Source organism: Oncorhynchus kisutch, linkage group LG13, assembly GCF_002021735.2.
Source record: "Oncorhynchus kisutch isolate 150728-3 linkage group LG13, Okis_V2, whole genome shotgun sequence".
Taxonomy (NCBI): domain Eukaryota; kingdom Metazoa; phylum Chordata; class Actinopteri; order Salmoniformes; family Salmonidae; genus Oncorhynchus; species Oncorhynchus kisutch.
The window spans coordinates 50,461,357-50,482,892 of NC_034186.2; the positions used below are offsets into that span (position 1 = coordinate 50,461,357).

Here is a 21,536-nt window from a genome sequence, read left to right on the forward strand (position 1 = left end):
GTTGTAAACATGAAGTCACTTCACTAGGCTACAGTTTATTTATGGATGATACAATGAGGGTATTCTATTAATTCCCAGACCAGCCCCCCAGGTTGTCATGCCCCCCAAAAATCTGAATGGGTGCTTGCCCCACATCTATAAATTGGAGAATTGAGCATTTTTCAAACACCTGAAACAGCTTTTTTTCTTGCAATCTAGAGGCATAATTTCATTTAACCAGGCAAGTCAGTTAAGAACAAATTCTTATTTTCAATGACAGCCTAGGAACAGTGGGTTAACTGCCTGATCAGGGGCAGAACAACAGATTTGTAGCTTGTCAGCTCGGGCTTAGGCACAGCTCTTGAGTGGTATTTTTTTTAAAGAAACAAAATATGCTTCTCTGCATCGCTGTTCAAATCTGGGTAAAAGATGGAAAGGAAGGTGAGTCTTATTCAGTGCATTTAGTAATTGGTTGCTTTTAGAAAGTCTACCAACCTTGCCAGCAGGCATGCCAGCTAAGATAGTTAGACAAGCTAGCTAACTTGATTGATGTCCTGGTAGCTAGTTAGGAGGTTGGTAGATTGAGAACCTATCTGGGTTAGCGAAAGCCAATTTCATAACATTTCTAGGTGGCTAGTAGAATTACAGAGAAATAAAACAATATTTACAATGCCTTCGGAGAGTATTCAGACTCCTTGACTTTTTCCACATTTGGTTAAGTTACAGCCTTATTCTAAGATTGATTAAATAGTTTTTTTCCCCCTCATCAATCTACACACAATACCCTATAATGACAAAGTAAAAACAGGTTTCTAGAAATGTTTTTTTTTTTTAAATACATAAATATAATATTTACATAAGTATTCAAACTCTTTACTCAGTACTTTGTTGAAGCCCAAATTGGCAGCGATTACATCCTAGAGTCTTCTTGAGTATGATGCTACAAGCTTGGCACACGTGCATTTGGGGAGTTTCTCCCATTCTTCTCTGCAGATCCTCTCAAGCTTTATAAGTTTGTATGGGGAGCATTGCTGCACAACTATTTTTGGTCTCGATCCGGTTCAAGTCCGGGCTCTGGCTTGGTCACTCAAGGACATTCAGAAACTTGTCCTGAAGTCAACCCTGCATTGTCTTAGCTGTGTGCTTAGGGACGTTGTCCTGTTGGAATGTGAACATTCACCCAAATCTGAGGTCTGAGTGCTCTGGAGCAGGTTTTCATCAATGATCTCTTTGTACTGTACTTTGCTCCATTCATCTTTTTGACGTTGGGTGATTGTGAAGGCCAGGTCATCTGATGCAGCACTCCATCACTCTCTTTCTTGGTCAAATAGCCCTTACACAGCCTGGAGGTGTGTTTTGGGTCATTGTCCTGTTGAAAAACAAATGATAATGCCACTAAGCTCAAACCAAATTGGATGGCGTATCGCTGCAGAATGCTGTGGTAGCCATGCTGGTTAAGTGTGCCTTGAATTCTAAATAAATCACTGACAGTGTCACCAGCAAAGCACCCCCACACCATGTGAGAACCACACATGCAGTGATCATCAACCAAAAATCTAAAATTTGGGCTTAGCATCCCAAAGGACAGATTTCCACCGGTGTAATGGACATTCTTCGTGCTTTTGGCCCAAGCAAGTCTCTTCTTATTATTGGTGTCCTTTAGTAGTGGTTTCTTTGCAGCAATTCGACCACAAAGGCCTTATTCCCCCGTCTCCTCTGAACAGTTGATGTTCAGATGTGTCTGTTTCTTGAACTCTGTAAAGCATTTATTTGGGCTGCAATTTCTGAGGCTGGTAACTCTAGCAAACTTATTCTCTGCAGCAGAGGTAACTCTGGGTCTTCCTTTCCTGTGGCCATTTTCATCATTGCGCTTGGTGGTTTTTGCGACTGCAATTGAAGAAACTTTCAAGTTCTTGAAATTTTCCGGATTGACTGCCCTTCTTGCCTTAAAGTAATGATGAACTGTCATTCTTTTTGCTTATTTGAGCTGTTTTTTGCCATAATATGGACTTGGTCTTTTACCAAATAGGGCTACCTTCTGCATACCACCCATACCTTGTCACAACACAACTGATTGGCTCAAACATATTAAGAAGGAAAGAAATTCCACAAATTAACTTTCAACAAGGCATATCTGTTAATTGAAATCCATTCCAGGTGACTACCTCATAAAGCTGGTTGAGAGAATGCCAAGAGTGTGTAAAGCTATCATCAAGATAAAGATTTGTTTAACACTTTTTTGGTTAAAACATGATTCCATATGTGCTATTTCATAATTTTGATGTCTTCACTAATTATTCTACAATGTAGAAAATAGTAAAAATAAAGAAAAACCCTTGAATGAGTAGGTGTGTCCATTCTTTTGACTGGTACTGTTTGAATGTCTCACGCCCTGATCTGCTTCACCTGTCCTTGTGCTCGTCTCCACCCCCCTCCAGGTGTCGCCCTTCTTCCCAACTATCCCGTGTATTTATACCTGTGTTCTCTGTCTGTTTCTTGCCAGTTCATCTTGTTCGTTCAAGCTAACCAGCGGTTTTTCCTGTCAGCTCCTATAATTATCCCAGCCTCCCTTTCCTCCTCCTCCTGATTTTGGACCATTGTCTGTCCTGACCCTGTACCCGCCTGACCTCTCTGCCTGTCCCTGACCCTGAGTCTGCCTGCCATCCTGTGCCGTTGCTCCACCTCTGTATTACTGAACTCCGCCTGTCCCTGACCCTGAGTCTGCCTGCCGTCCTGTACCGTTGCTCCACCTCTGTATTACTGAACTCCGCCTGTCCCTGACCCTGAGTCTGCCTCCTGTCCTGTACCGTTGCTCCACCTCTGTATTACTGAACTCCGCCTGTCCCTGACCCTGAGTCTGCCTCCCGTCCTGTACCGTTACTCCACCTCTGTATTACTGAACTCCGCCTGTCCCTGACCCTGAGTCCGGCTGCCATCCTGTACCTTTGCCTTAACCTGGATCTTCAACCCCTGCCTGCCTTGACCTGTCTTTGTCTGCCCCTGTTGCTACAATAAACATTGTTACTTCGACAGTCTGCATCTGGGTCTTACTTTGATTCCTAATAATATGTGTATATATATTTAAATAGGACAAATCTGGTGGACATGTGCCCTAAAGGCATGATGCCTCTGCTCCTGTCTTATCTTGGACAGGTCCTCCACTGAGCCAGAAGAGATTGACATGCATATTATTAATATTTGCTCTCTGTGTACATCCAAGGGCCAGCCGACCTGAATCCAATCGAGAATCTGTGGAAAGAACTGAAAACTGATGTTCACAAATGCTCTCCATCCAACCTCACTGAGCTCGAGCTGTTTTGCAAGGAGGAATGGGAAAAAAATTTGGTCTCTCGATGTGCAAAACTGATAGAGACATACCCCAAGCGACTTACAGCTGTAATCGCAGCAAAAGGTGGCGCTACAAAGTATTAACTTAAAGGGGCTGAATAATTTTGCACGCCCAATTTTTCAGTTTTTGATTTGTTCAAAAAGTTTGAAATATCCAATAAATGTCGTTCCACTTCATGATTGTGTCCCACTTGTTGTTGATTCTTCACAAAAAAATACAGTTTTATATCTTTATGTTTGAAGCCTGAAATGTGGCAAAAGGTCGCAAAGTTCAAGGGGGCCGAATACTTTCGCAAAGGCACTGTATGAACATTTAGACATCTTGAAGAACAATCTGGCCTTAATGGCCATGTACTACTCTTAGTCCATATCTGATTTAAATCTGTTCTTTTTCCTCCAGTGTGAACAGCCAGAAAGCACATGGAATCGAATATTCAAGTCAGACTGATTCATAGCCGTGCGACTTGTCTAAATATTCTAATCTAATTTATTGGCTCTCAAGTGGTTTTTAGAATGTTATTTGGCAAATCTTGTTGCTTGCTAGCTACTCTGTTGACCATTTTGACAAGAACACATGGTAGCTAACAAGCTTGTTAATTGTTTACAAACAAATTAGTGAATGTGGTAGAAAGCTAAACATCTACCTAGCTAGCTAGTTGACTGCTGTGGCTAGCCAAAACGGACTTGTTTTGAAAGTTGGATCATCTTATCCTTTGAAGCTTTAAAAGTGTTCTTACACTATGATTTTTAACATTTAAAGCAGCTGGGAAAAGTCCATGGCAGGCATTGTTGTCACCTTAGCTTGCTACATAACTTCTGAGCGATAGGAAGCACAAGCACCACCACCAATCGATCTACGCCACTGCTCACACTCGTCATTACTATGACAACTAGCATAGTCAGGTCAGCAAATTACTGCTGTCTGAACACACACAAGTCCGATTTGGTATTTGTATTTTGTTTTTATTATGGATCCCCATTAGCTGCTGCCAAAGCAGCAGTTACACTTCCTGGGTTCTGGCAAAATGAAGGCAGTTATACAATTTTAAAACATTACAACACATTCATAACATATTTCACAACACACTAAGGCCCCTACTCCAATACCACATATCTATAACACAAAATCCATGTGTACGTATGTATATCCTGTGTGTGTATGCATGTCTGTGCCTATGTTTGTGTTGCTTCACAGTCCCCGCTGTTCCATAAGGTGTATTGTTATCTGTTTTTTTTATCTGATTCTACTGCTTGTATCAGTTACCCGATGTGGCATAGAGTTCCAAGTAGTCATGGCTCTATGTAGTACTGTGCGCCTCCCATAGTGTTCTTCTGTGAAGAGATCTCTGGTGGCACATCTTGTGGGGTATGCATGGGTGTCTGAGCTCTGTGCTAATCATTTAAACAGACAGCTCGGTGCTTTCAACATGTACCTTCAACAATACCTTTCACACATACAAGTGTGATGAAGTCAATCTCTCCTCCACTGAGCCAGAAGAGATTGACATGCATATTATTAATATTTGCTCTCTGTGTACAGCCAATTGCAATTTTCCTAAATCCCTATTTGTGGCACCTGACCACACGACTGAACAGTAGTCCAGGTGCGACAAAACTAGAGCCTGCAGGACCTTCCTTGCTGATAGTGCTGTTAAGAAGGTAGAGCAGTGCATTATTATGGACACACTTCTCCCCATCTTAGCTACTGTTGTGTCAGTATGTTATGACTATGACAGTTTACAATCCAGTGTTACTCCATGCAGTTTAGTCACCTCAACTTCCTCAATTTCCACATAATTTATTGCAAGATTTAGTCAAGGTTTAGGGTTTAGTGAATGATTTCAGTAAGTAAGGGGCCTAGACAGCTTTTAGTTTTTGAAATACTAACTTATTCCTTGCCACCCATTCTTAAACTAACTGCAGCTCTTTGTTAAGTGCTGCAGTCATTTCAGTCACTGTAGTAGCTGACGTGTATAGTGTCAAGTCTTCTGCATACATAGACACTCTGGCTTTACTCAAACCCAGTGGCATGTCGTTGGTAAAAGACTGAAAAAAGTAAATGGCCTAGACAGCTGCCCTGGGGAATTCAGAATTCTTCCTGGATTATGTTGGAGAGGCTACTATTAAAGAACACCCTCTGTGTTCTGTTAGACAGGTAATTTTCTATCCACAATATTTTTTATATATATATATTTTTTATTTAATCTTTATTTAACCAGGTAGGCCATTTGAGAACAAGTTCTCATTTACAACTGCGACATGGTCAAGATAAAGCAAGGCAGTGCGACAAAAACAACAACACAGAGTTACACATGGGACAAACAAACGTACATTCAAAAACACAATAGAAAAATCTGTATACAGTGTGTGCAAATGAAGGAAGGAGGTAAGGCAATAAATAGGCCATAGTGGTGAAGTAATTACAATTCAGCAATTAATACTGGAGTGATAGATTATGCAGATGAGGATGTGCACGTAGAAAAACTAAAACAAATATGGGATGAGGTAGGTAGTTGGTAGATGGGCTTTGTACAGCTGCAGCAATCGGTAAGCTGCTCTGACAGCCGATGCTTAAAGTTAGAGAGGGAGATATAAGTCTCCAACTTCAGTGATTTTTTTTCAATTTGTTCCAGTCATTGGCAGCAGAGAACTGGAAGGGAAGGAGGCCAAAGTAGGTGTTGGATTTTGGGATGACCAGTGAAATATACCTGCTGGAGCAAGCTACGGGTGGGTGTTGCTATGGTGACCAGTGAGTTGGGATGTATAGCACGGGGTGTAAAGCCATTACACATACGTTTTTCCAGCAGCAGACTATGATCGATAATTTCAAAAGCCACACTGACGTCCCACAAAACAGCCCCCACAATCTTTTTACTATCAATTTCTCTCAGCCAATCATCAGTCATTTGTGTAAGTGCTGTGCTTGTTGAATGTCCTTCCCTATAAGCGTGCTGAAAGCCAGTTTCAATTACTTTACTGTAAAATAGCACTGGTCAAACACCATTTTTTCCAAAAGTTTACTAAGGGTTGGTAACACAGTGATTGGTCGGCTATTTGAGCCAGTAAAGAGGGCTTTACTATTCTTAGGTAGCAGAATTACATTTGCTTCCCTCCAGGCCTGAGGGCACACACTTTCTAATAGGCTTAAATTGAAGATGTGGCAATATCGTCCTCTATTATCCAAGTTGTCAGACTCCAGTGGCTTGTCATTGCTGATAGACAACAATCATTTATTTGACCTCTTCCACACCCACTTTACAGAATTCAAAATATTACAATTCTTGTCTTTCATAATTTGGTCAGATATACTTGGTGGTTTACTATCAGCGTTTGTTGTTGGCATGTCATGCCTACGTTTGCTTATCTTCCCAATGAAAAAGTAATTCGTATCAGTTGGTTTTGTGATGAATGAGGGAATCTGATTCAATGAATGATGGAGCTGACTTTGCCTTTTTTCCCAACATTTCATTGAAGATGCTCCAAAGATTTTTAAATATCATCCTATATGTCATTTATCTTTGTTTCATACAGTAGTGTAGTTTCTTCTTCTTTTTATTCAGTTTAGTCACATGATTTCTCAATTTGCAGTATGCTTGCCAATCGGTTGTGCAGTCAGACTTCCTTTTGTCACATCCCTCCAAACATAACATTTTTCAATTCCTTAACCTCCTGTGTGTCACACCCTGATCTGGTTCACCTGTCCTTGTGATTGTCTCCACCCCCTCCAGGTGTTGCTCTGTGTATATATCCTTGTGTTTCCTGTCTCTCTGTGCCAGTTTGTCTTGTTTTCTAAGTCATCCAGCAGTTTTCCTTGCTCCTATTTTTCCCAGGCTCTGTTTGTTTCTAGTCTTCCTGGTTTTCGACCCTTGCCTGTCCTGATTCCAAACCTGCCTGCCTGACCACTCTGCCTGTTCTGACTACCAGCCTGCCTTTCCCCTTGTACGGTTGTTGGACTCGGATCTGGTTTTTGACCCCTGCCTGGCCTGACCTCGAGACTGCCTTTCGTCTGGTACTGTTTGGACTCTGACCTGGTTTATGAAGTCTCGCCTGTCCCCAACCTGCCTTTGCCTGCTCCCTTTGTTATAATAAATATCGGAGCTCTACCATCTTCCTGCTGTGTCTGCATTTGGGTCTCGCCTTGTGCCCTTATACTGTGTCCATTTTCAGACTCACAAGTTGACAGTTACCCTGTGGATAATGCAGAAACAGACAGCCAATAAAACAATTCCACATAAGATGAAGAATAAGGGGTTAATGCTCAGGAACTAGCTAGCTAAATGATAAAAAATATTAACTTAAATTGGCTGGGGTCTGTCCATAGGCAGTTAAGGATCCACTGCAGGGAAAAATATTATTTTTAGCTATGAATAATCTAGCTAGCTAGCCTAGCATTCTAAAAGTACTCAGACCCCTTGACTTTATCCACATTTTGTTACACTACAGCCTTATTTTAAAATGGATTAAATTGTAATTTTTTCCCCCTCATTAATCTACATACAATACCCCATAATGACGAAGCAAAAACAGGTTTTAGACATTTTTGCAAATGTATTGTTTACTTAGTACTTTGTTGAAGCACCTTTGGCAGCGATTTCAGCCTTGAGTCATCTTGGGCATGACTCTACAAGCTTAGCAGATCCTCTCAAGATCCTCTTTCCCTCGATCCTGACTAGTCTCTCTGGCCCTGCTGTTGAAAAACATCCCCACAGCATGATGCTGCCACCACCATGCTTCACCGTAGGAATGGTATTGGCCAAGTGATGAGCGGTGCCTGGTTTTCTCCGGACGTGACGCTTGGCAGTCAGACCATAGAGTTCAATATTGGTTTAATCAGACCAGAGAGTCTTGTTTCTCATGGTCTGAGAGTCCTTTAGCTGCCTTTTGACAACTCCAAGCGGGCTGTCATGTGCCTTTTTCTGAGGCTTCCTTCTGGCCACTCTACCATAAAGGCCTGATTGGGGGAGTGCTGAAGAGATGGTTGTCCTTCTGGAAGTTTCTCCCATCTCCACAGAGGAACTTTGGAGCTCTGTCAGAGTGACCATCAGGTTCTTGGTCACTTCCCTGACCAAGGCCCTTCCCCCCGATTGCTCAGTTTGGCCAGCTCTAGGCCAGGCGGTCAGCTCATTCTCCCGACACATAGTTCTAGGCTAAATAAGTATTTTATGGGTTGACATTATTTTGGAGAAAAAATAAACTGGTAATTAGCATACTACTATATTACTTACTATACAAATACTCACTACAGTGAATGTTGTATTGGACTCAAAGACTTACCAATTTCGATAGGCCCCATTCCTTAGCCTGGTTGCTAAGAAATGTTTGAATTTTAAAAAACTTTAGTTTACTTGGTAAATATTTTCTTAACCAACAATGCAGTTCAAGAAATAGAGTTAAGGGCTTGTAAGTAGGCATTTCACGGTAAGGTCTACAGCTCGGCGCATGTGACAAAAAACATTTGATTTGATTTGAAGTATTTACTTTTTTTGTCTATATAATCATCGGCAATGTTGGTAAATGTATCTGCATGGTTGAACATTTTCATGTATTTTAAATGGTAAAAATCAAATAAAAATATAATCAAATCAAGAGCACCAACTGGGATCATGCCACCCATTTCTCGATTGGGCCCATAGACTAGCCTATATATACGTGTATAATAAAATATAACTTCGAGGCCCCATAACCTACTAGACGTACTCATACAACAATTCCATCACTTGATGGCGCTGTATACCACACGACCCAATGCATGTGACCATATCAAGAGGCGGGGTTTGAATGTGACAATTTAGCTAACACAATGTAACCATCTCAAGTGTCCAATACAACGGACTGTAAAACCGCAGACTAACTTGGTATTCAGCACTCGTTTCAACTGCTCACCACAAATGCAACAGAAACGGATATTAAATGGTAGAAAACAGATTGTCAACTAAACGGAACCGCTGAGAGGACAGGGCCAGAGAACAGTCATATGAGGTGGGTAGCTCGTTTGGTGTGCAACATCAGGAGAATATTACTGCATACATGGTTTGGATGGTTATTAAATGCGAGAAGGGCATATTTATACCGGGCAATATTTTTGGGGGGTCAAGTCGGAGAGACTATGTTTATGCGGTCAGGACACTTTGGTGAGACTGGAGTTTATCCCAAATACCCCGTGTTTTTTTCTCTTCTCGGCTGAATGATCCGCTGCCTTGTTGCTAGGAAACCTTTGACAGCTCTGAGATTTAAAAGTGATAGTGAATGACCAAGGCCTGCGGACTCCTCGGCTAAAACAGGCTAGAGCGCACTGATTATATTCTCACCGCCATCAGACTGCGTCTGTCTAATCTACCGCGCGTGCTTCTCATGCGATGTAAATGGTAGACTACGTTATCCATGTGTAAACACAGCCATGTCATGTTAACGGTCAAACATCGTTCAATTCGCGAGTTATGTATGGACACTATGTTTGGCAATAACGTGTGGTACAGCAAAGTAGGTTAACATGTATCTAGCCTAGGCTACTTGTCCAAAGCTTGAAAAACTAGAAGTGTCATTTTCACTGGAGCAGCATAAAAGCCAGGAATTGGACAGGACAGATGTGTAATGTAGTATCCCCTCTCTCTCGTTCTCTTGGTGCCTGTGACCATGCATCTGAAGGTCATGGTGTAGACAGAAATATTGATGGCAGGGCCAGCAAAAATGTAGGTGGGCCAAAATTGAGGCTCTCAAAGAATCATTAAATTATCACAAATGCATAGCGTATCCTACCTTAATGTAATGGATAACACACAACAAACCATCTAACATGTGATTTCACATTACAGACCAAATAGTATTGTAGGCCTATGTAAATCCATGACTCTTGCATTTAACATGATTTAACAATGATTTGATGGCAGTGAGAGGACATGTAGCAGCCAAAATCAGTATGTCCACCCTGATACCACATGGAGATGTGCCCTTCCACATTATTCAGAGCAACAAAGCTGAGCTCTTTAGAGGTAGTGCTCTCTTGGACAATGTTTACCTAAAGAACCACCACTGATATTCACCCCCAGCTGATGTATGGCCTAGTACACTTGAAAAAAAACAGGTGTCAAGGTCTTTGCTAGGAAACTGAAATAAACTGCTCTGGGACAAAGCAAAAACCAAAATAAGAGGAACTCTGCCATACATCCTCCAAGATCATGACCATCAGCCACCCAGAGAGATCAGCACCACTCTACACCACCGGGCCACATCCACAGAGGCCAGCTCCACCATCGGCCCCATCTAGAGCGGCCAACACCACTCTGCACCATCGTCCCCTTCCATAGAGGCTAGCTCGACCCTAAACCACCAGGCTCCTTCCATAGAGGATAGCTCGACCCTAAACCACTCGGCTCCTTCCAGAGAGGCCAGCTCCACCCTACAACATCGGGCCCCTTCCATAGAGGCTAGCTCCACCCTACAACATCGGGCCCCTTCCATAGAGGCTAGCTCGACCCTAAACCACCAGGCTCCTTCCAGAGAGGCCAGCTCCACCCTAAAACACCAGGCTCCTTCCAGAGAGGCCAGCTCCACCCTACAACATCGGGCCCTTTCCATAGAGGCTAGCTCGACCCTAAACCACCAGGCTCCTTCCATAGAGGCTAGCTCGACCCTAAACCACTCAGCTCCTTCCAGAGAGGCCAGCTCCACCCTACAACATTGGGCCCCTTCCATAGAGGCTAGCTCGACCCTAAACCACCAGGCTCCTTCCAGAGAGGCCAGCTCCACCCTACAACATCGGGCCCCTTCCAGAGTGGACAGCACCCCCTTACCTCACTACCCATCCATGCTAACAGGAAAACACCCTAGTCAGAAGAGACCAACTGTCCAGCAAGACATCTATGCAGAAGTGTCACGAAGAATAGAGCACCCTGCTGCAGCTGAACTCAACCAGATAAGGCATCTGCTGAACATTATCTGCAACAAAAATCAGAAATAGAATTTGTTATGAGAAATATAGTTATTAGAAATACAGCCTATTATAATGATGAGTTCAGTTTTACATAAGCTACCCAGGAAAGGGTTAAAGTTGGCTCATATACATATTTGCTACACAACAAACATAAGAGGGTAAAAAAAAACAAGAATAACAAAAAAAAAATAGGCAAACTGGAAAAAAAGTACCCTAAGGAAAATCAAAGCCAAAAAGGCGTGTCTCTTTTAAATGTGACCACAGTTTCAACCACCCTCAGATTCCCTGGCAGGTTATTCCAGAGGCTGGTGGCATAGTAACTAAAGGCTGCCTTTCCACGCCTCTTGGTCCTAGGCTTTGGTAATAGTTAAAAGGCCAGTGCCTGAGGACCTGAGCAACCTACTGGGTACATAACTCAAAAGCATGTCTGACATGTAATGGGGTGCACAATTGCAGGTTGATTTTAAAACCCAATAGAATAATCTTAAAATGTATTCTAAAACTCACAGGCAGCCAGTGCAGAGACTTTTAAACTGGTGTAATGTGTGCAGCATTCTGTATGTTTTGCAGTTAACCAATGGCTTTCTTGGGTAGAACAGACAGGAGAGCGTTAAAGTAGTTAAGCCTGCTTGTAATAAAATCATGGATGTATCGGCCTGAGATAGATATGGCTCTGGTGACACAGAAATGTAAAGTTGTGTATCGTCTGGGTAGCAGTGAAAATCAATGCCATGCTTACTTATAACGGTGCCAAGTGTAACATATATAAACTGAACAGTACCGGATCCAAAATGTAACCTTGTGGAACGCCACGTGATATCTATTTTCTCTGAGTTATGTTCACCAAGGGTGACAAACTCTCAACCTGTTAAATAGGTCCCAAACCAATTTAAAACTGGACCAGAGAGGCCAACCCACCTCTCCATTCTGTCCAGAACGAAATCATGGTTAACAGTGTTGAACGCAGCACCTAAATCCAATCTGTCTGTAAACAATTGTTGAAAAAATGACTTGTGTCATGCACAAAGTAATTGTCCTAACTGACTTGCCAAAACTATAGTGTGTTAAACAAGACATTTGTGGAGTGGTTGAAACACTTATAGGTTGGAGTCATTAAAACTAGGTTATGTAAACTTCCAACTTCAACTGTATATATTCAGAGCCATATTACTATAAAGCTCAGAGAGGGCCATATTCATGTGAAGCTTAAAGAGGACAGAGAGCTGTTTGGCATCTGTGTTGGCTCTAGGACCATTTACCACTTTAACTAAGGATGTCTGTGCTATGGTGGGCATGAAAACCAGATAGGATATATTTTTTAAATACAGTTGGCACTTAAATCATTTAGCTGTTTGAAAACCAATTTCTTCAGAATTATGAAAAATGGAAGGTTGGAGATGGAGGTTGGAGCTGAAGAATCTAGATTACTTTTTCCTCAGAAGGGGTTTTACAATAGCAGTTTTTAGTGCATTGGGGAAAGTGCCTGTGAACAGGAATGGATTAACAATAGCTTGAACTTCAGATATGCAATTAAAAACCTTTTGAAGAAGCTGGTGGAGATAGGATCAAGAAGGCAGGTAGAAGGCTTAAGCTGTGATATCACTTTCCTGAGCATGTCATGTCAAACAGGGAAAATAACTCCACAGCCCCTTTCTGAGGCGGCAGGGTAGCCTAGTGGTTAGAGCGTTGGACTAGTAACCGGAAGGTTGCGAGTTCAAACCCCCGAGCTGAAAAGGTACAAATCTGTCGTTCTGCCCCTGAACAGGCAGTTAACCCACTGTTCCCAGGCCGTCATTGAAAATAAGAATGTGTTCTTAACTGACTTGCCTGGTGAAATAAAGGTAAAAATTAAAAAAAATATCATCAAACTTCTCATCAGGTCTGGATTTCCAGCCTAACGTTTGTTATCTGAACTATGCTGCAAACTTATCACATTTAGATGTGGAGGAAAGTTCACAGGCTTGTAGGATATATCAGGCCGTCAATGGTCGAGAAGTGCACTCTCAAATGATTCTGATTATTAGTAATCAAGTTAGAAACCTGAGCCCGTCTGTCATTTCCAATTGCCTTGTTAGACATGCCAAGTTGCTCTCTCAGAATATCATAGTGGACCTGCAACTTTGACATTCTCCACTTCCGCTCTGCCTTTCTGCAATTTCTCTTTAATTGATTAGTTTCCTCTCAGCCAAGGAGTTCTCCATTTCGATGTGGCCTTTTTCAACATTACTGGAGCTATGGCATCAATGGTTGCCCTTAATTTGCTATTGATGTTATCAACTAAATTATCACAAGAGGAAGGCAGAATAGGTGATGATGTATTGTTCATACACTCAGTAAAATCTGTAGCAACGTCAGAGGTAAGATAGCGTTTCTTAATAATGCGTTCAGTATTACCCTGTGCTATGGGCAACAAGGTAGTAAAAAATGCACAGTGGTGATCAGATAAAGCAACTTCAACAATAGAGGATACGTCAATAGAAAGCCCTTTGGTAGTAACCAGGTCCAGAGTATGTCCACAGGTTATCGGTGGGCCCAATAACTTGTTGGATGAAGTCCATAGAGCTCAAAAAGATGAATAAATTCATTGGCCTTGGAGTCAGTCTCTTTGTCAACGTGAATATTAAAATCGCCAAACAATGATTTCATCATAATTCCCAAGGACAATAGTTCAGAGAAATCAGGAAAGAAAGTGGGCAGTACTCTGCTGGCCTATACAGGGTTATAGCCAGCACTAGTGTCTGGCATTTAAACTGTATAGCATGATGCTCAAAAGACTGTCACCAAATGAAATGTCCTTACAGCTGAGAGCATTTGTAAAAATAGAGGCTGTCCCCCCACCCTTTTCCCTTTTCTGGTTGTATAAAAAGCTGTAGTCCGGCGGGGAGGCTTCAATAAGAGCGGCACTACAGTCTGAAGACCGCATGTTTCTCACAAAAACATGGCTATCAACTTTGCGCTCAGTAATGCGGTCATTCACGAGAAAGGTTTTACTAGTGATTGCTCTAACATTTTAAAAGCTCCATATTCAGTGAGTGTAGGCCACTCTGCCCCTGGGGCAGGTAACCAATGGAATAACAGCCAAATTATGAAAATTACAGCCACGTTTTCTGTCATCCTCCAATCGATCAGAATGACAATTTGTATAAACTCACCAGAAGGTGGCGGTAGAGGAACATAAATTAGGTTACTCACAATAACTACAGTGCCATTTCTACAGGAGTTGATATTCTTTCCAAGTCCTCTGTTGCTTATTTTGACAGGGAGGACTGGATCACTACCAGACCCTGTCAGTCAGTCTCTAAAACAGTTTGTGATGTTACTGGAAATAATCCTGGAACCCCTGTGGTTAGGATGAATCCCATCTATTTTTGCTGCTGATTGCTCCCACAGCAAATCGAAGTTGCCACAAAAGGAGACATTCCTGTCATTGCATAGTTCCTTCAGGTACTCGTTCAGAGCAACGAGTCAGCTGAAATGTTCCGAACCCCCCCGATAGCACGGGAGGTGGCCCTGTGCTAGTGTGGTGTTATAAAACATATATTTGTAGTCCTCCTTCAGTTCCTCAGATTGCCTAAAGCAGGTCGTTAAAACCTACGTGAGTGGGTTTCCCGAGTGGCGCAGCAGTCTAAGACACTGCATCGGCGTCCGTATAGCCTGGGGTTCGATCCTAGGCTGTGTCATTACTGGCCGTGACCGTGAGTCCCATAGGGCGGCGCACAATTTGGGCACCTGGGCACCTGCAGGCTGACTTCGGTCATCAGTCGAACGGTGTCTCCTCCGACGCATTGGTGCAGCTGGCTTCCGGGATAAGCGAGCAGGTGTTAAGAAGCGCGGTTTGGCGGGTCATGTTTCTGCGGATGCATCACTCGAGCTTCGCCTTCGCCTGCCCGTTGGGGAGTTGCAACGATGAGACAAGATCGTAATCACAAAATTCCGATGGTGTGGGAAACCCTAGGAAGGTGGAAGATGGCCCTTCTGTCTTGAGTCAGCAACCTCCTGAACTGTGGTGGCCACCGGCTGGTGGTATACTCCCAGGATCCATGCTGACTCCCGGGGCTGGTAGGTCCGTCTCAAGCCGGCCAAAGATGTTTGATAGCTGGATTTGATCTTCTTGGATAGATGAAGGGTGGCCAGACTGCCTTCCCTATCTCCTATGCCTTGCGAGTGTCTAGTCTCCCATGGGATGCGGAGTTTAGCTTAACATTTGTCCATTGGATTGGGGCAGATCAACTCCGCCCGACTCATTGACAGCTTTGATATATGAGACATTTATAACTGAGATTCGGTTTGTCTGGGCTACAGCAAGTTTGTGTACTTAGAAAGCAAGCAATACTTTTCTCGCAGCCTAGCGAGCAGTCGGAGGATCTCTTCCCTAAGCTGCTTGATGGTGGTGCATTTAGTGCAGACAAATCCCTGTCCCAGTTTTCAGTTACTCCTTACCTTCATCTTGTGATTGTGTGGAAATCATTTCACACCCAACTGTGGATAAAAACACCAGAGTGCTAGCACTGCTAGCTTTAGCTGATAACCATCAGGAAAACGAAGCAGGCTAACTGCTACTAACACAAACTTGCTGTCCCAGCCTTAAAGGCTAACCGCGTTGCGGAATCCTTTGCAATACAAACTTTAGCTATGATTTAAAAGAAAATAATTTCATAAAAACAAGAAATTGAGTGTAGACAGTACACTGTTCTGTTGCGCGCACTGATGATGTATGTAGCCTCAAACAAAGCTCATGAAATTCGTGGCACAGCTAATCTTAGATAACATTAATATTCAGTATTAGACATTTCTGAGACTCACTTTTACAGCACCTTCGATGATACAGTAGTAGGAATACAAGGATATAACATCTATAAAAAAGACAGGAATGTCTACGGGGTAGGTGTTGATGTACAGTTGAAGTCGGAAGTTTACATACACCTTAGCCAAATACATTTAAACTCAGTTTTTCACAATTTTATTTGAGCTTTTATTGCTTTCATCACATTCCCAGTGAGTCAGAAGTTTACACTCAATTAATATTTGGTAGCATGGCTTTTAAATTGTTTAACTTGGGTCAAACGCTTTGGGTAGCCTTCCACAAGCTTCCCATAATAAGTTGGGTGAATTTTGGCCCATTACTCCTGACAAAGCTGGTATAATTGAGTCAGGTTTGTAGGCCTCCTTGCTCACACACACTTTTTCAGTTCTGCCCACCGATTTTCTATAGGCTTGAGGTCAGGGCTTTGTAATGGCTACTCCAATACCTTGACTTGTCCTTAAGCAATTTTTACACAATTTTGGAAGTATGCTTGGGGTCATTGTCCATTTGGAAGACCCATTTGCAACCAAGCTTTAACTTCCTGACTGATGTCTTAAGATGTTGCTTCAATATATCCACATCAGTTTTCTCCCTCATGATGCCATCTATTTTTTGAAGTGCACCAGTCCCTCCTGCAGCAAAGCACCCCCACAACATGATGCTGCCACCCCCGTGCTTCATGGTTGGGATGGTGTCCTTCAGCTTGGAAGCGTCCCCCTTTTTCCTCCTAATAGAACGATGGTCATTATGGCCAAACAGTTCTATTTTTGTTTCATCAGACCAGAGGACATTTCTCCAAAAAGCACGATCTTTGTCCCCATGTGCAGTTGCAAACCGTAGTCTGGCTTTTTTATGGCAGTTTTGGAGCAGTGGCTTCTTCCTTGCTGAGCGGCTTTTCAGGTTATCGTACTCGTTTTACTGTGGATATAGATACTTTTGTACCTGTTTCCTCCAGCATCTTCACAAGGTCTTTTGCTGTTGTTCTGGGATTGATTTGCACTTTTTGCACCAAAGTACTTTCATCTCTAGGAGACAGAACGCGTCTCCTTCCTGAGTGGTATGACGGCTACATGGTCCCATGGTGTTTATACTTGCGTATAGAGGTCGACCGATTAATCGGAATGGCAGATTCATTTCACATTTTTGGACACCGATCATAGCCGATTACATTGCACTCCATGAGAAGACTGTGTGGCAGGCTGACTACCTGTTACACGAGTGCAGCAAGGAGCCACGGTAAGTTGCTAGCTAGCATTAAACTTATCTTATAAAAAAACAATCAATTTTAACAATCACTAGTTAACTACACATGGTTGATGATATTACTAGTTTATCTAGCTTGTCCTGCGTTGCATATAATCGATGCGGTGCCTGTTAATTCATCATCGAATCACAGCCTACTTAACAAGCGCATTTGCTAAAAAAAGCACTGTCGTTGTACCAATGTGTACCTAACCATAAACATCAATGCCTTTCTTAAAATCAATGCACAAGTATATATTTTTAAACCTGCATATTTACAGTGGGGCAAAAAAGTATTTTGTCAGCCACCAATTGTGCAAGTTTTCCCACTTAAAAAGATGAGAGAGGCCTGTAATTGTCATCATAGGTACACTTCAACTATGACAGACAAAACAAGGAAAGAAAATCCCCCCCCAATTTTTTTGCCCCACTGTATGTGGACCCCAGGAAGAGTAGCTGCTGCATGTGCATTACCTAATAGAATTCTTACTTTTATTTTAAAAAAATTATTTCACCTTTATTTAACCAGGTAGGCCAGTTGAGAACAACTTATCATTTATAACTGCGACCTGGCCAAGATAAAGCAAAGTAGTGTCACAAAAACAACAACACAGAGTTGCACACGGGATAAACAAACGTACAGTCAATAACACAATAGAAAAATCTGTATACAGTGTGTGCAAATGAAGGCAATAAATAGACCATAGTGGTGAAGTAATTACAATTCAGCAATTAACACTGGAGTGATAGATATGCACATGGGGATGTGCACGTAGAAATACTGGGGTGCAAAAGAGCAGAAAAAAACAAAACAACAATATGGGATGAGGTATTTAGTTGGTTGGATGGGCTATTTACAGATGGGCTATGTACAGCTGCAGCGATCGGTAAGCTGCTCTGACAGCTGACTCTTAAAGTTAGTGAGGGAAATATAAATCCCCAGCTTCAGTGATTTTTGTAATTCGTTCCAGTCATTGGCAGCAGAGAACTTGAAGGAAAGGCGGCCAAAGGAGGTATTGGCTTTGGGGATGACCAGTGAAATATACCTGCTGGAGCGCACGCTACGGGTGGGTGTTGCTATGGTGACCAGTGAGCTGAGATAAGGCAGAGCGAGGACCAGCCGACGAGGACCAGCCGACGAGGGCATACAGGTCGCAGTGGTGGGTAGTATATGGGGCTTTGGTGAGAAAACGGATGGCACTGTGATAGACTGCATACAATTAGCTGAGTAGAGTGCTCGAGGCTTTTTGTAAATGACATCGCCAAAGTCGAGGATCGGTAGGATGGTCAGTTTTACGAGGATATGTTTGGCTGCATGAGTGAAGGAGGCTTTGTTTGCGAAATAAGAAGCCAACTCTAGATTTAATTTTGGATTGGAGATGCTTAATATGAGTCTGGAAGGAGAGTTTAAGTCAGAACCGTCCAGAGTAGTGATGCTAGTCGGGCGGGTGGGTAAGGGCAGCGATCGGTTGAAGAGCATGCATTTTGTTTTACTAGCATTTACGAGCAGTTGGACGTCACGGAAGGAGTATATTGCATTGAAGCTCGTTTGGAGGTTAACAGTGTCCAAATAAGGGCCAGATCAAAACATGCAGCTCTCATAGACACATAATAAACTATAGGCCTGGTTGAATTAATGAGACGGAGACTAGAACATAATGCCCTGATAGATTGTGTCATGATGTTGCCCTCTTTGGGAACAGCAAGCCCCATCCTCCTCTCCCTGTCTCCTACACCCAGGCTGCTGTGGTCAGAGAGAGGTCTTAATCTCCTCCAGGAATTTATCTCCTCATGGCCACTGTAAAGACAGAGTGAATTTTCATAGAGAACAAAGGAATTTCTTCCACTGCACAGAACAGGAGAACCGAACAACATTTGTTCTGGAGAAGGTATAAAAGATCGGCGAAGAATCCAGCTACGAACTGGTCCGTTTGGTACAATTTTGTGAAACTCATGGGAGACAATAGGGCCACATTACCATAACGCTGTTTATATTATAGCCTCAGATATGAGGTTTACATCTAATTGTTGTATAAGATGAATGAGTGAGGATGATACTGTTTGTGAAATTGTGTAATGTGATTTTGAACTGTTTAATGAAGGAAACTCCAATTCCCTTTGAAGTTTAACTAAATCAGAGGACCGCCCATGAACCCAATTATGGTCGGGCATCCTGGGACAGAGACCCCGACGACACACTGAGCGTAAATATATATATTGATTGCAATTGTTCCCGAATGAGTGAGCGTTCATGTGCAAAGGATTAGGATTTCAATTGTTATAATTATCAACTGTGTGTTGTCTTATCTCAGTCGACCCCCACTTCCCTTTTGTACACCAAGCCCCGATGACGGTTTATCCCACTAGGGAAACTCCGTTATCATTTCCTTGTCACCTTCTACTGTTATGTTTATGCATTTCTATGAATTACTTGCTTAGTAAATAAATCATTTTAAGACAATTGATGTATGGACTCATAGTGAAGACTGGGTTTGTGCAGATAACCAACAATTTACGACGTTTGGAATAAGACTAACGTGAGGTAAAATAAAGAACAATTCATTAATCAGAAGACTATTGATCAGATATGAAAATATCTGAAAAGTTATATTAGGAAAATTATTACTTTGTAATCTGAATATTTTCTTTGGTGCCCCGACTTCCTAGTTAATTACAGTAACATGATTAATCAGTTTAATCGCGTAATAATAATTACAGAGTCATTTGATAAAGATTCATCTTCAGTTTAATGATTGCCAAAGACGCAACATATGTGACACCCCCGTGCGAGGAATCTAAAATAGAATTGGACTTTGCTGTGGAATTCTACATATCAATTGTGCAAACAGAATTGTACAAACAGACTGCTTTCTATACAAATTGGTTGTGTGTGTATTCCCATTTGAAGAGGCTACAGAGCACCTTCGGTCGTGTGTCGTTAGCGTCAGTGAGTGAACCATTCCAGATTTAGCCCGTTAGGTCAAACGGTACTACTTCTGTCAGTCAATATTAATTCATAGAGCCAGTAAGGTTCGGAATTAGAGGATAGATCTTCGGCATACGATGCCGCATGATTTTGTCCGTCTACCGCATTAAGCAAGTGTGTGCAGACCACAGGCATATCTGTATTTATGTACAATGTCGCTCCGTTAAAAATAAAGCTATGTCGAATGGGTTAATGTGAGATGTCACTAGTAAACCCACCCTTTCCATGGTGAGAGGACCCTATTTTGTGCTTGGAAGTAAGATTTCTGAACAAAGTAGGATTAGCTTGTACGAGATGCTAAGCTAACAAAGGGGGAACTTTTTTCACTTCCTGTGTTCCGTCGCCCAAGGCGGAGGAATTTAAACGGAAATCCCGCCCTTTGTACTTCCATTTGATTTCAGCATTCTGCATCACTGGTGGTGAAGAATCGCAAGTACATCTCTTTTAAGAAGTTTTAGCTGCAGGGACACTATTGAGTAGCTTGGATGAAAGGTGCCTATAGTAAACGGCCTGCTCCTCAGTCTCAGTTGTTAATATATGCATACTATTAGTAGTATTGGATAGAAAACACTCTGAAGTTACTGAAACTGTTTGAATGATGTCTGTGAGTATAACAGAACTCATATGGCAGGCAAGAACCTGAGAAGAAATCCAAACAGGAAGTGAGATCTGAGGTTGGTATATTTTCAAACCATTGCCTATTGAAATCCCTGTTCGATATGAATGAAGATTCACTTCCTAGGGCTTTCACTAGATGTCATCCGTCTATAGAAATTTGAATGAGGCTTCTACTGTGTTGTGGGACTGAATAAGAATAGAATGCATCAGACTACTGGCAGAGAGCCTGTTCCAGGTCACGCGCATATCACATGTTATCTTCCTGCGTTCCGTTCCTCCTCAAGACACAAAGGAATTCTCCGGTTGGAACTTTATTGAAGATATATGATAAAAACATCCTAATGATTGACTCTGTACTTACTTTGAAATGTTGCTTCGACCTGTAATATAACTTTTTGAAGATTTGTCCGAAAACATGGTCGACCAGATAGGTGTACCAAACGCGCTAACAAAAGTAGCTAATTGGACATAAATAACGGACGTTATCGAACAAATCAAGCATTTATTGTGGACCTGGGATTCCTGGGCATGCATTCTGATGAAGATCATCAAAGGTAAGGGAATATTTAGCATGTAATTTATGGTTTATGTTGACTACAACATGGGGGCTAATTTGACTATTGTTCTGA

At 42.2% G+C, this 21,536-nt stretch overlaps 1 protein-coding gene across 1 annotated transcript in view; it reads left to right on the forward strand.

The window, feature by feature from the left end:
* Positions 1 to 9,119: 9,119 nt before the first annotated feature.
* The window catches only part of LOC109901506 (kelch-like protein 32), a 41,423-nt gene continuing 29,006 nt past the window's right edge, over positions 9,120 to 21,536 (forward strand). Inside the window, exon 1 of the mRNA XM_031786510.1 lies at positions 9,120 to 9,306. The gene's annotated coding sequence lies outside the window, so the exon portion shown is untranslated. The remainder of the gene's footprint in view (positions 9,307 to 21,536) is intronic.